The following is a 14,541-nucleotide window of genomic DNA, read 5'->3' as shown; positions in this document are numbered from 1 at the left end:
CTATACCTTTTTGAAAATAAAATCAGTTTCCAGTTCTCGATCAATCAAAGCTGTCAATGTCCACCAAAGATCCCATTTACCGAGCTCATCTTTATATGCTGGTGAGACCACATCCATTAGAATTGCAACTGTGATTGCCATTGCATCATTGAACACGTTGTTGATCAAATTACTCCCGATTTTTTTACATAAACTTGCAATTTTCACAACCATTGGCCTTCTCAAACGCGAGTCCACCATCTTACACACATGCGGCGCTCCACTGCACACTTCAAAACCATGCATTGAGTCTACAAATGCACACATTTGCTGCCAAATTCCTGCTTGGCCAGGGATTTTTTTTTCCATGTTGATGGGTGGTTTTTTTTGTTTGTGTTTTTTTTGGCTAAACTAATAAAATTGCTGTAGTACTATGATACAAATAAAAAAATAAATACAGGCACACATAGGCTTCCAAAGTAGTTGGACAAAATTTTACATCGTGTGGTTGCAATTTACTTTGGCCATAAAGTAAATGTTTGTTCCAAAACTATTATACCACATAAATGGTGTCTTTTCTATCAAAAATTGAAAAGGCTACAAATTAAAAAAAATAATAAAATAAATGTCAAACATACTAGGACATGCGTATGTAAACAATTTTACCTTTTTGAAAATAAAATCAGTTTCCAGTCCACGATCAATCAAAGCTGTCAATATGTACCAAGTTGGAACCATGTTTACAAATTTGGTAAAGACCACTCGGCTAGATAAGATTGTGGTTTTGAAACATTCTGCTCTCAGCCTTTAAAATAAGGATTCAAAATCAGTTTTAAGTACGCGATCAATCAAAGCTATTCATGTACCAAGTTGGACTGGAATAGACTAATAAGCTAGATAACTTTCATAGAGCTATAATTTGGCTATATAACTCCCCCAAACACAACAGCAACTTCTATCATCATGTGCTCTCTCTAAGAAGCACCAAAATCTGAAAAGATGCTAGTCGGAATCCCATTCTGACTAAGAATTCTTGTGGCTTATATATTGTTAAGGAGAGAATGTTCTCCGCACCACACCTACATATACATATATATATATACATATAAATATATATACAACCTTTTTGTTGAATTTTAACACAATTACAATTCCATTATCTAAAAGAGTTCACGCATTACAGATGGGAGACGCATAAAGGGCTTCTCATTCTGCTTCATGGCGTAGAACTTCAAAAGGGCTGGACCAGAAACTTTCCAAGCAAACCCACATTTTATGAACACATGCGTTACTCTTATTAGCATAATTATAAGCCAAATTATATATAGCAACAGCCTCATTACATATATCTTCAATGTTTCTTTCACTTTGTTCAAATTCCTCAGCTTCATACAGTATCTTCAGTATAAAGCAGAGTTAGCATATATAACAAGAAATTTGAGTGTGTTTATCTAGTCTTAGTAAGCATATTTTTTTTCATGGTTAGCAAGATCTAATCATAAGAATATCACCTCCTTATACTTCTTTATGACCTGGTCAGCAGCCTCATTTCTGAGAACTTTATCCTCGTCTTGTACGGCATTGCTCATCTCAGCCAGATACCGGCCATAATGCTCATTCCATTTTGTATAGCAAGCTTCAGGGACTTCAACATCAAAGCATGGGAGCTTTGAGATTTCTGAACGGCATGAAAAGGAAAAATGTTAATAATTGTCTCAGTAACATTTTACTATTTATAAGTGAATTTTATCACAATAGGATGTCCAAATCAGAATTTCTGAGCATCATCATTCACATAGAAAAAAGCCTTGCATTCACCACAATCCCTCTCTTAGAATAATTTTAATTCAGGTGGACATACCATGCATAGATAGCAAATTACAATATTAGTTGAGAGAACGCTAACCTTTGTTTGAATGATCTTCTTCTTGATACGATCTCACAGCATCATAAATTAAGCCCAAAATGGAAGTAGAAGTATAGCATTTATTCTTTTTCATATAATGGGGAAACTGTCTCACCCTCAATTCATTTGGAACTTCAACCTGTTAAAAACACAAATTAGGACCAAGTTTCAGTACACAGAGTCAACCACGATAGGAAGATGCAGGGAAATCGAGGATCATGCAAGTAAAAATGCTCATTAATATACATGAAGAGGGTGAGTTGCATGCTGCAGGAGGCTGCAGTAAAGTCCCAAAGTTTTGGGACAGAAAAATGCAAATGAGGCATTAACAAATATTGCAAGTTCCTGAATACAGCAACCTATGAGGCAAGAGTCAAGAAGCACAAGTTGAAGCTAACCTTTCCGCCATTTTTGGGTGCATCCAAAGCATCATAGTATATATCAATCAACTGAAGCATCTTTTGCTTGACAACAATTTTTTCTTCGGCATTATCATTGTCCAATGTTAAAAAACGATCCATCAATGCCAACCAGCTATCAGCTGCCTCACTCATTGCAAAACTGAAAATAGCATAAACCGTTTCAAATATAGACATCATATGGAAAGACAAATCATAACACAAACCAATAACCATGTCCAAGATTACTGCCTCTGATACAACATCAATAGATGTTTTCTAACAATTACATCAGTAAGTTGAAAAAGTGGTGATGCTTGACTAAAAGGATGAACAGTTAATGCATTAACGTGTCAAAGCATATAAACAGTTAGATTGACTAAGAAATATTCATAATTGTTAGTTTTTTCACTTTATGGTCAAAGACATCCATGCTTGTTTACGGTATCAAAATCCTTGATTCTATTTCTTTTTTTTTTTTTTGGTCTGTTGGGAATAAGCCACAGATTGTACAAGACTATCGTGCTTGCTGTTTAACCAGAATCTGGACATTATAATAAACAAAAAAGATTAGAAGTTCAGTGCTTCAAGTCTAGAAAGCCTACCTTGGCTGAAACCTAGCTCTCAAGAATAGTTTAAAAAGCTCATCATCCAATTCTTCATTCGAAAATTGATTTGGCTCCTTATTAGCAACCTTAGGCATTGAGGAAGAAGGATTCCAAGGTTCACTCGGCTTGAAATATTCCAATAGCTGAAGCAATTCCAATAAGAAGTAATCCATAAAATGGATATTAATAATACCAATGATATATGAAATAAATCAATGACCAAAAATTAAGGTATATGAAATAAATCAGTCTCACAAATATTTCGCCTATTGGACCTTTAACCCATTGGGGGTCCAACATCAACTATGAACTACGTGGATAGCAGAAGAAACTACACCAACGATGCTCAACTTTACAAGAGATCTCAGCAAGCGTGACATTCATAGAATCTAAAACTAATTTATAAAAGGATATTAATAACAAAATCACGAAAAATAAATATCAAGCAATATGAAAAGATATAATTATTTCTAATATTATGCATGCCTTCCAATTGGGGGCTATGGAAGGTACAACAGGACACTGTACACTAAAAGCAGAGCACTTGGGAAGCGTCTGGTCATCCAACATGCTTCATAAGTTCAATATTCAATGCTTACGTCAAGAAACAACAATTCGTAAGCAAAATATAACCTCAAGGATACGGGAAAAGAAGGTTGACTTTAAAAAAGAACAATGAAAGTAATACGAGGAATGAATACCTTTGGGAAAAAATAGAAATTGAGAATCAAAACAGGATTGTTCTTTATGATATAAATCATCTATTCAAAGAATGGTGTACTCAGCAGTTTTAAACCACTATTCTCAAGATAAGGATTAGAACCAAAAGTAGAAAAGTCTAGGAGCTTTTTTCTTTATCATTAACAAATCTGAAAAAAGAAAAATGGAATAGAAACAAATCCTTTAGAGCATGTGAAGTAGAACAGAATCCAAAACTTGGAAAAGCAACTTTAGCCTCCATTATCTAATATGCTTGATAACAGAAGTGAAGGTAAATGCTAACCTATGGGTTCCGTGATATCCAGTACATGTCACCATCGAAATCATCTCCAGCAATTTCATCAGCTATTGACCGTGGACCTTTGCAAGAGAAGAATATAGCATATTTAGAATTTCCGACAAAAGATTCCAACTCCTCCCCATAGGTAGCTTTTAAAACATGAATATCTCCGAAGTGTAGACCAGGATTCCTGTACACTAGTACCTTCCCTGAAACTTGTTCATTGTCACTGCATATATCAATACGCCAAAATATGAAACAAAAAGAAGAGATCAAAGAGTAAGAATAAGAGGACTTAGTTCATTAAGATAAAACTCATCACACGCAGATTACAAAATACCATATTAAAAATAAGAGAACTTATTTCATTAGGATAAAACTCATTACATGCATATTACAAAATACCATATTTAAAAAAAGTAAATCACAAGTCAAATCTTGGACAAGACTAGTTGATAACGTAAAATATTATATCAAGAAATACATTGACTATTGTGTTTTCAAAATATTATAGAGAAAGCGTTATCCAGGTATAAAGATTCTTAACCAAATGAATAAAGTCAAAAAATTATTTTCATTGCTAATGGAATAGAGGCAATCATCGTCAAGTTAGACCCTTTAAAACATGATCAGATGGTTTTCATGAACTTGTCTATGTTTTGCCACTCTAGTGGCACATTTTTTGAGAAATTGTTTTAATGTTGGATGACTATAAATAAACATTAATTTTTGCTACTTGCAATGGGATAGAATGCAAAGGAGCTGAATCTAAATTGATGACAGTGATATATAACAAAACATGCTTGTATATAGTAAGTATACTAAATCTTAGAAGCACATTTATTTGTTATACATTTCCATTAAACCACTCATGTCTTTTACTCCGCTAGCAGGGCTTTGAACTGAAAATTTAGTGCGGGGCCCCAGAATGAAAGTTTAAATTGAAGTATATATATCTGTAACTAAATACAACTGTCATCCTAAAAATTCATACCAAATTAATTTACCAGACTCTGAATACCAAATGCTGTAGCAGCAGGAGGCCAGCTTCAAAAAAAATTAATGAGCTCCACTTACAAATATAAATGGGACACAAAGCAAGCCAATAAAACAGTGACAAATTAGTTGGTATCCTAAGTTTGGTAAACTTGCTTGGTTCTCATAGTATTACTGAATTTAAATATTTTAGCAAACAATAGAATGAAGTCAAGGATTAGGAATGGTAGGCATGGTAGAGATGGTACGTACAGCACAATGCAAACTTCATCGCTTTCAAGTTTGCCAGTTGGATCAGCTGTCCCCATCAAATAATAACATTCAGGGACATAGAGCCTCCTTTCTCTAATACTCCTTTTTTCCTCTTTCATTAGTATTGAAAGACGATATTGCAACCATGATTCTTCAAGAGGAATACCAGATAAAATCATTCTTGCAACGGTAAATTGTCGTCAATTTCACCATAGTTCAAAGAAATGAAAAACAAGCGAAGCATACGAAAAAAAATCCATCAAGAAATAGATGATGTTGCAAGGGAGTAAGTAAATGGATACAGGTTATTCGGATCACTTAGATATTGTGAAAAGTGAACAAGAAATTAAAGTTCAGATATTAAGAAAGGAGGACGTTCATGCCAATAACACTTCAAAGATACAAAGGCAATAATCACAAGAACAACATAAAATAAATGAAAAGAAAACAGTTAAGGCAATTGATAAGTTCAAGCACTGAAAGTTTAATAAATAAAAACCTCTGCGTGCTGCACGCTTATTGCTGAAAGCACCATGAGTTTCTTGCAAAGCTTTTTCAAGTATGTTCATGAAATACTCGTTAGGAACCCCTCCACGGCTTAGAAGAGCAATCAAATTCCTCGACAAATGTGTTTTCTTCGGAGGATTGCTGGAGAATATTTCACAAATTACATTGCATCTCAAGAATAAGTATCTAAATTTCGCTTTTAACAATGAGTAATATCATGCAATTTATGAGGTGAAAAACTTTTTAACACCTCTTTCTGTAAACGATGCTAAAGAATGCCTAATTGGTTTGCCTGGCCTTCATATGTAATTTAATAGCTTCAGAGACTGGTATAAGTTCAGCTAAATTTATTTCAAGGGCAGCTCTCTCTCCCTATATTCACCATTTGAATTGAAAACTAAAAATAATTTAGGTAAACCTTCTTTTTCTATCAAAGATATACTCTTTATCATATTGTTCCCAATAAGCTTCAAATCGTTTTTCTGCTTCCAATCCACCATGACCATAGCTCTCCCAAACCACAAGAAAATTTTCCTACAACTATCGTTCAACAATTAATGAAATATAATTTTGACGATTATTTTCCGCTTTTTTTTTTTTAATTAATTTATAAATTGAGAGTTGGGGTCCCCTATTTTATTTGAAAGTTGAAAGAGCTATCGGTTTGAAACAAATTTGTCATGTAATTTGATAAAATATATGAAGTCATATACGAAGATGAGACATACGGAAAACGGGTTCCATATCAACTGAAATTAATCTCTTTTTCCTACAGATAAGTAAATGCAGATGATAAATATACCTCGTTCCAACAATCTCCATCGAGTTTGCAGTTTGATTATTTGAAAGTTTTTCATCGCTCTCAACTTTAACCATTGAATCTCGAATCTGCATTGTTCTTGGGGGAAGCTGAAAAAAAAAAGAACCCATCTTCTTAAAAATAAGAAAATAAAATGAAAGCTAAAGATAAATAAATTAATATATATATATATATATATATATGAAAGAAAGCCATTTCATTAGCTATGAAAGAAAAGGGAAAATCAATGTACCTTCTTATTCACAAGAAATGTTCCCTTCACAGCATAACCATTGTTAAAGAGACAGAACTGTATCAACAAAGGCTAAAGAAGAGGAAAGAGGTGTAAAAGGAAAATGAGAATGACTTGTACGACCAAATGTAATAACATACACCACAAGAGTACCTAAAACGTAGAAAAGCAAACAGAACTTCAAGACATACCGATTCCCGAGTTTTAAATTTTGGCTGCTTTGTCTCCAAAACTTCGTCCTTGTGTTCATCATGATTCAAAATTCTCTAACAGCAAAATGAAAAAGATATAATCATGCACATCGAAAATGAGAAAACTATTAATATATGAAAAGAACAGTGGGGAAGATGAGTGCAATTAGTAAAAACCTCATTATCTTCTTTACTAAGATATTCTCCTTTCTGTAAATTCTTTGGGCACAATAAAGCCAAGTCCTCAGATATAAAACCTGTGCCATCGATATGTATAAGAGGTTTCCCATCTCTAAAGATAGGGTTACCATGTTCATCCTGAAAATCAAAAGAATTTGGGGGAAAAAAAAAAAATCGTATTGAACTTCAAATATTTTAAAAGATAGGAATTATATCAAACGAACAATCCAAGGATCATACCTTGCAGTATTCATCCCTAATTCTTTCAACATTTACAGATGATAAGTCAGTCTCTAGGCTGATTGTTTTTGACAAAATGAATGAAAACCTGAAACTCTCAAGAAGGATGATAGTACATAATTATTTAAGATATTTCTCAGATGCAAATAAAAAATTATGCATATGACAAGCATACCTTGCCGTGTAGGTGGGCACACTAGACACCATATGTGCATGCATAAAATAGCATCTTGCTTCTGCAACTGTCCTATTTGACAATTTATAGGATCCCATTTTGTCGATAAATGCCTCTGTCTCCATGCGAACGAAATAACATGTCACTGGTGATGAAGTAGGATTTTTCTTCCATTCTTCTTTGCCTCCATCTTAAAACACTGGTCCATTTCCATATCAAGATAGACCCAAAAAAAAATTAAGAGTCAAAGAACAATTATCAATAAACCAGTCTAAAAAAGAAATGTTTCAAGTACAAGAAAGAAAGAATGTCAAGAGGGGAAAGGAAGTATGCCTAAAATAATATAAATACAATAACCTGCAGGCAGGTAAATAGTTTTCCAAAGTGAAAAGGGTAAAACAGCATATGAATAGCATTAAAGCGGACAAGTATGCAAACTAAACAGTGAATAGCTCCAGGTGCCTGATTGTCATGTTGGATCAAGGTAATCATAACAGTCAAAAGATTGGTAAACTTGTTTTCAAAAAAGAAGCAAAAATAAATAAATAACCACATAAATAAAGCAACAGTGGTCATGTAAAATCCAAACCGAAATAAAATTTTTATGTAGCATCACTGGACAAATAATGATGTGATACATGATACAAGAGAACAAATGATACTTGAATATTCAAAATTCACCACATACATATAGAAATAAAAATAGCTTACCAAAAAAACGATAACGACGTAAGCCAACGAGAATCCCTTCTTTCGCAATCTTGCTATATGCACCATAGTAATAATCAAGTGGACAATCTTTGTCCTCTTCAGCAAATTTAACAATTAAAACATTGTCATCTCCTAAAACCTTTTGCAGGTGAGTTCTTGTTTTGTCCAGATAGGGTGAAAACAATATGATATCATTAAAAATACCAGAGATATAATGTCATATGAGCAGCAAACCAACTATAGTAACACCAATATAAAAATATTACCACAAAAAAGAAATGAATTCACAGAATCAATTAGATGTTTTTAATTTTGTCTAGAATTTTTCAAAAGGCAACTTTTATTTAAAGAAAAATAAAAAATGAGTTACAAACATGTTGAGTACAAAAAAGAGATTTCAAGTTTAAGCTCTCAGAAAAACCATAATCAAATGATTTTCACTTGAAACCTAAGATAAAAAGGTTGTACTAAGCAAAATCTCTTTTCTGATGTCATCCATAAGTGTTCAAGGTCCTCTTATGGAATAAACTATAATAGAACACTATTTTTACTTTTGGTGTACGTAATTTTAAAACAGCTCAAGAACTAAGTCGTTCACATCCAAGCTGTTTACCCATATGAGTCAATGCTCAAGGGCAGTAGAATGTATACATGTTGATGATTGATACTACACCTACTATTTGATTTTAAGCTAAAATGACCCTCTATACAGCCTCCTTCAGTTTCCCTGCCAACTTTTTCTGCTACAGTAAATGAGACGGGAAGTTTTCTTTTCATGATAGAAGTCAATATCATGTACGTATGTAAATAAATATATGTCAGCTGTGAGCATGCATCAATGTCATCATATATAAAATGGAAGGTGGACAAACAAACCTTGAAACTGATATTCCCATCCAGATAAACATCACAATGGTAGATATGTGTTTTTCCACAATCCCAATCTAGATACTGCAACAACCAAAATTCAAAGTAATTAGTGTAAAACATTGCAAGTCATACTAAAACAGGATAGTCCTGTAATAAATAAACCAAGGCTGATGGTAAACACATTAGTATATTACATCTCTAAACTCTAAAAACACACAAAACTTTGCAACAAGTTATTTAACTGACATTTTAACCACACCCACCACATGGAAGCACATAAATGCAAAAATCCATTAAATTCTATAAATATTTGATACATTTTGGATCTCAGTTGTGAACAGTAATATGGATAATATGGTTCCAACTTCTAATCATAGTAGCTAAAATTTAGATTTATTCTACAACAATATAAAATATTCAATGTAAGCCAATACCTAGACTCGATAATAATTTCGTTCACAATCTTATTTAACTCACATTGCATTGTGCCTTGATAATATATATACATATTTTTTTTACTGATTTTTGTAATATAACAAACATATAGAAGAACAACTTAGAAAAAAAAATAATATATATAAATACATAGGGTTAATTATTGATTAGTACTTTAAAGTTTCAAGTTATGCAAATTGAATCTTAAAATTTGAAGTTGCTTGAATTGAATTTTGAAGTTTAAAATTTATTAAAAATCAGTTCAATTAATTAATGATGTTAACTTTACAGTTAGATAACGTCGACATGCTAATATCATAATTTTTTTTTTCAAAAAAACAAAAAAAAAATTTTAAAAATAAATTTTTTATTTTATTATTTTATATTTATGGTTTTTAAAATTATATATATTCCTATTTTATTTAATTTAAAATTCCAAAGAAATTAAATGTTTTTGTACCTATAATTAGACCAAAAAATAAAATTAAAATTGAAATTTTTGGTATAATAAAATTTTTTTTATTAAACCAAAAATCAAATAAAATAATTTTACTAGACCAAAAATTAATAATAATTTTTTTTTACGACTAAGCCATAAAAAAAGTTAAACCAAAATTACAAAAATAAAAATTAGACTTAAAATTAGAGAAAAATAAAAATAAAACTAAAATTGAAAATTTTGCTCCAGTAACATTAATTTTATTAGACCAAAAATTAAATAAAACAATTTTAGAAAAAATATTTATAATAATTTTTTTACGAACAGACCAAAAAAAATATAAATTTAAACAAAATTATAAATAAAAATAAAATTTAATTTTTACGCTTTTCTTATTTGATCTAACATAAAAAAATAAAAATAAATTCATTATTATTGATTTTATTTTTTTATTTTTATTTTTATTTGGTCTAATAATTTATTTTTATTATTTTTTGATCTTTATCTTTTTAAACAAAAATAATTTGTTCTATTTATAATTTTTCTATGGTTATTCTTTTTTTATAAAATCTAATTATATAAAATGAGCATATGTAGATTTACCATCTTTTTCTTCTAAAACCAAAATAAAAATATCGTAAAAATTAAAATTTATTTTTATTTTTTGGTTTGGACAAAAAAAAATTATTATTAATATTTGATCTATTAAAATAATTTTATTTAATTTTTGGTCTAATAAAAATATTTTTATTAGATCAAAATTCCAATTTTATTTTAAATTTTATTTTTAATGTAATTTTAAGTCTAAAAATATTTAACTTTTTTGAGGTTTTATTTAAAAAAAAAAAAGGATTAGACACAATCTTCTAAATATAAAATTTAAAATTTAAAATAGAAAAATAGAAAATTTATTTTTTTTTAAAAAATAAATGATAACATCAATATCACAATCGATAAAAATAATTAAACTGAATTATAACAAATTTTAAAATTTCAGAATTCAATTCAAACAAATTCAAATATTAAATTGGATTCATATATCTTTGAAACTAAACATAAATAGCAATTAAACCTTTTATTTATATATATATATATATATGTATGTATGGTGGCTAGCTCAACTAAAATAAAAGGGCCATGTGCTCAAGCTTCAATAGTTAATAAAGCCATTAAACAGAGAGAGAGAGAGAGAGAGAGAGAGGAAAAGACAAGGGAACCAATTTAAAATGAAAGAAGTGCAAATAATCTTTATCTCAAATGATACGAATCTAAGACGACCTGCTCCTAAACCCCGTATTATATTAGCTCGAATCTAATTATGTTCAAGTTTTAGTGGTCACCTCAACCCCTAACCAACCTATGATTAGAAACCTTGGTATATCGAAGATACAATAATAGGTGATGGAAGTCTTATTGATAAGTCAAACTGAAACACTCCTCTCTAACGGTGTTTTAGGTGTTCAAAAGAATAAAGAGAAATTCAATCTCACAAATAGTTTTCTGAATAAAATTCAAACTTAATTCTTATTGAAAAATAAACCTTTAAATAGGCTACAAAGTCACAAAATAAACCCTAAAAAAACAAAGGAAAAACTGGTCATACAAAGTGGTTTCCTATGGCGGCCGAAATTTTCACTCATTTCCTAATCTAATTTGAATTAATTAATTCTTTTATTTTGAATTGGAAATTAATTAATTTACAATGAAAATAATAAAATAATAACTTTCCTAAAATTATTTCTCCAGCAAATAAATAAATAAAAACAAAAAAATAATGATAATTTGCTAAAACAAAAAGTAGAATCAAATTAGGAAACTAAAATACTAGCTTTTTTGACTAAGTTAATTTTGACCAATTTTTGACCACTTTGAGCTCTAAATCAGCTTCTATATGCTTTGTAGGATGCCAAATAAGCTTATTATGAAATCCCACACGTTGCCTTTGCTTGGAAGAAAAAGAAAAAGCCAACTCAGCACAATACAGTAAAATCAGCACAAAATACAGCAAAAACCTGCCAAATTTACTAACTGTCCGTACAACCCTTTTTTGGACGACTTTGAAGCTACTTTGACTTGATTCCATGTTCTCTTAGACATATATACTGAATCCATGAAACATTGGAACCATTTCATACTTCTCGAACTCCAAAAATGTACCAACACCACTACCTGGGCCGTACTGACTTCTACCACTTGTATGCTCAGAACATGTCTTGGATCTTCGAGTATGGACAAGTCCTCTTGAAAATGAATTACTTTCTAAATAAAGGCAATAAGTTTGACCTTAAATCTCTTAGTTGAACCCTAGTGATCGGCCTGGTCTTCATCCGTATCGGATCAACAATCCAGTGGGTTGTCGGTTGTACAATTTCGGACAGAATCACATCACCAAATGAACAAAGGGATTGAGGAAAACTAACTTAACCAGTTAGTACTTTGATAGACTAAGTTACGAGTAATAAGAATAAGATAATAATAATCACCATTCTTCTGTCTTCTCTAAGAGCATAACTTTGGCCCAAGCTTTGCCATACTCTCTGCTCAAACAGTATCATTGGCAAATCTTTCAACCTCCTAATTTCCTCAGCTGATATTACAGTCTGCAGCTCTTTTCTATAAAACGAAATACTAATAACCATTATTATAAATGAATAAATAAGCATTGCTTTCAAATATTAAAAAGAAAAAAAAAAATCCCAGTTAAATGGGATCCAACCCACAACTCTACAAGTTAAAAAAACAAAAAAAATAAAAAATAACAAATTCATACCCGCCACTGTAACTTAAGATGAGAAATTGCTTTCTGAATTCCAATTCTCCCAAAGCTTCCAACACGGCTCGTGCGCTTTCCCTGGGAGGCTCTGTAACCATAGAGTCAGGGACTGCCTCTCTTGTGCTCGGTATAGAATCTGCCTCAATTTTACAACCCAAAAAAAATAAATAAATAAAAAAGAAATCAAAGATAACGATTACAAACAGTGATAGCAAAAATTAAAAAAAAAAAAAAATAGAGTTGTAAATATTGTAACCTTGTGGGTTTCCATAGAGACGGGCTACAAATGGAGGCTTCGAAGGGGAAGAAGAGGGAGCGATCTTCAAAGGGGAAGAAGAAGGAGAATTTGGGTATTGTTGTTGTTGTTGATGATTATCATTGAGCAAGTAGTTGATGTATGCAGAGAGGCTTTTCCTGATTTTTTTGGGGGCGATTTCATCAAGGAGACGAAGAGATGCCTCTTCGCCTCTGTCGGTCAGCTTCCTTCTCAGGCCGGCGTGTGGCGGCGTCTGGTTCTGTTCAATGCAGATTTTCTGAATCAATTGGTCCACTGATGGTGGAACTGGGACTTCCGAAGAAGGATCGGCCATGGCGGTTTTCCTTCCGTACAGATATATCTATATATATATATATATATATATAGAGAGAGAGAGAGAGAGAGAGAGAGAGAGAGAGAGAGAGGTTCAAAAAATGAATGAAGGTGTTAACGGGCAAAACCGGATGTAATTTCTTTCCCACTCGTTTTGTTTTGTGGGTCGGTGTGAGACCGTGAAGGGAAATTGTATTTCATATATATATATATATATATATAGAGGTTTGATGATTTGATTTTTTTTATTATTTAATTAAATTTAAATGTTGATTAAATTATAAATAATATTTTTTTAACTTTATTTTTTTATATTGCAAAATAATTTTTTTTAAAAATTAAAAATAAAAAATATATTTTTTTGAAAATTACAAATTATCTTAAATCCTGTCATAAATATAAATGCTCAACTACCGAAGTTATCATCTTCATCAATAAAAAGCATACTTATTTTTGGATGGCTAAAAATAAAATGATCAAAGGCTATAATAAAATATCATAATTCTTCCAAATAAAATAATTTGATTTAATATCAAAATTCTTTTATTAATTTAATTACCTACCATCTTATTTATTTAGATAAAGTAAATCAAACAAAAACAAAATCATAAATGTATTTTAAGTTCAGGTTGTTTTCCGTGATACGAATCTCATTTGAATAAATATATGTATATACAAGGTTCAAAATTTTGGTATCAGTAGAAATATCAAAAATTCAAAATATAAAATTTTTTATGAAAATATCAGAAAGTATCGAATATCTATAAAAATTTATAAAAAATGATAAAAAATTATTTTAAAAAGTAGAAATTTTTATTGAAACTTTAGTATTAGCTTATTTAAACAATAAATTATTAAATTGATTATAAAAACTGTAAAAATATTGAATAAATATTATTTTCTCTTAATCAATTTAATTTATAGTAAATGGTAACGATTATAAATAAACTATTGTTAATAAAAATATGTAAAAAAAATTATATATTTGATAAAATTGTTTATAAATTAAGATAAAACAATCATTACAATTATATCATATTTCATAAATATCATTTCAATACTCATAAAACTTTTAGGTAATTGAAAATTATTGGTCTTTTTTTTGTTCTTATTTTGAAATGTGAAAGGTGAAAAGTAATTATTAAAAAATATATCTCCATAAAATTTTCATGTAATTATTAATATGTCTATCATAAGAATCTTGTATTAAATATAGTTGTCCTTAATATTTAGTATAATA

At 30.4% G+C, this 14,541-nt stretch overlaps 1 pseudogene; it reads right to left on the bottom strand.

Annotated features, from left to right (window-relative positions):
• Nucleotides 1–901: 901 nt before the first annotated feature.
• On the bottom strand, nucleotides 902–13,471 carry LOC132799313 (probable RNA-dependent RNA polymerase 3; annotated as a pseudogene).
• Nucleotides 13,472–14,541: the final 1,070 nt, after the last annotated feature.

Source organism: Ziziphus jujuba, chromosome 11 (genome assembly GCF_031755915.1).
Source record: "Ziziphus jujuba cultivar Dongzao chromosome 11, ASM3175591v1".
Lineage (NCBI taxonomy): Eukaryota > Viridiplantae > Streptophyta > Magnoliopsida > Rosales > Rhamnaceae > Ziziphus > Ziziphus jujuba.
Note: the sequence above shows the minus strand (reverse complement) of the source record. Positions and strands in the feature narration are given on the sequence as shown.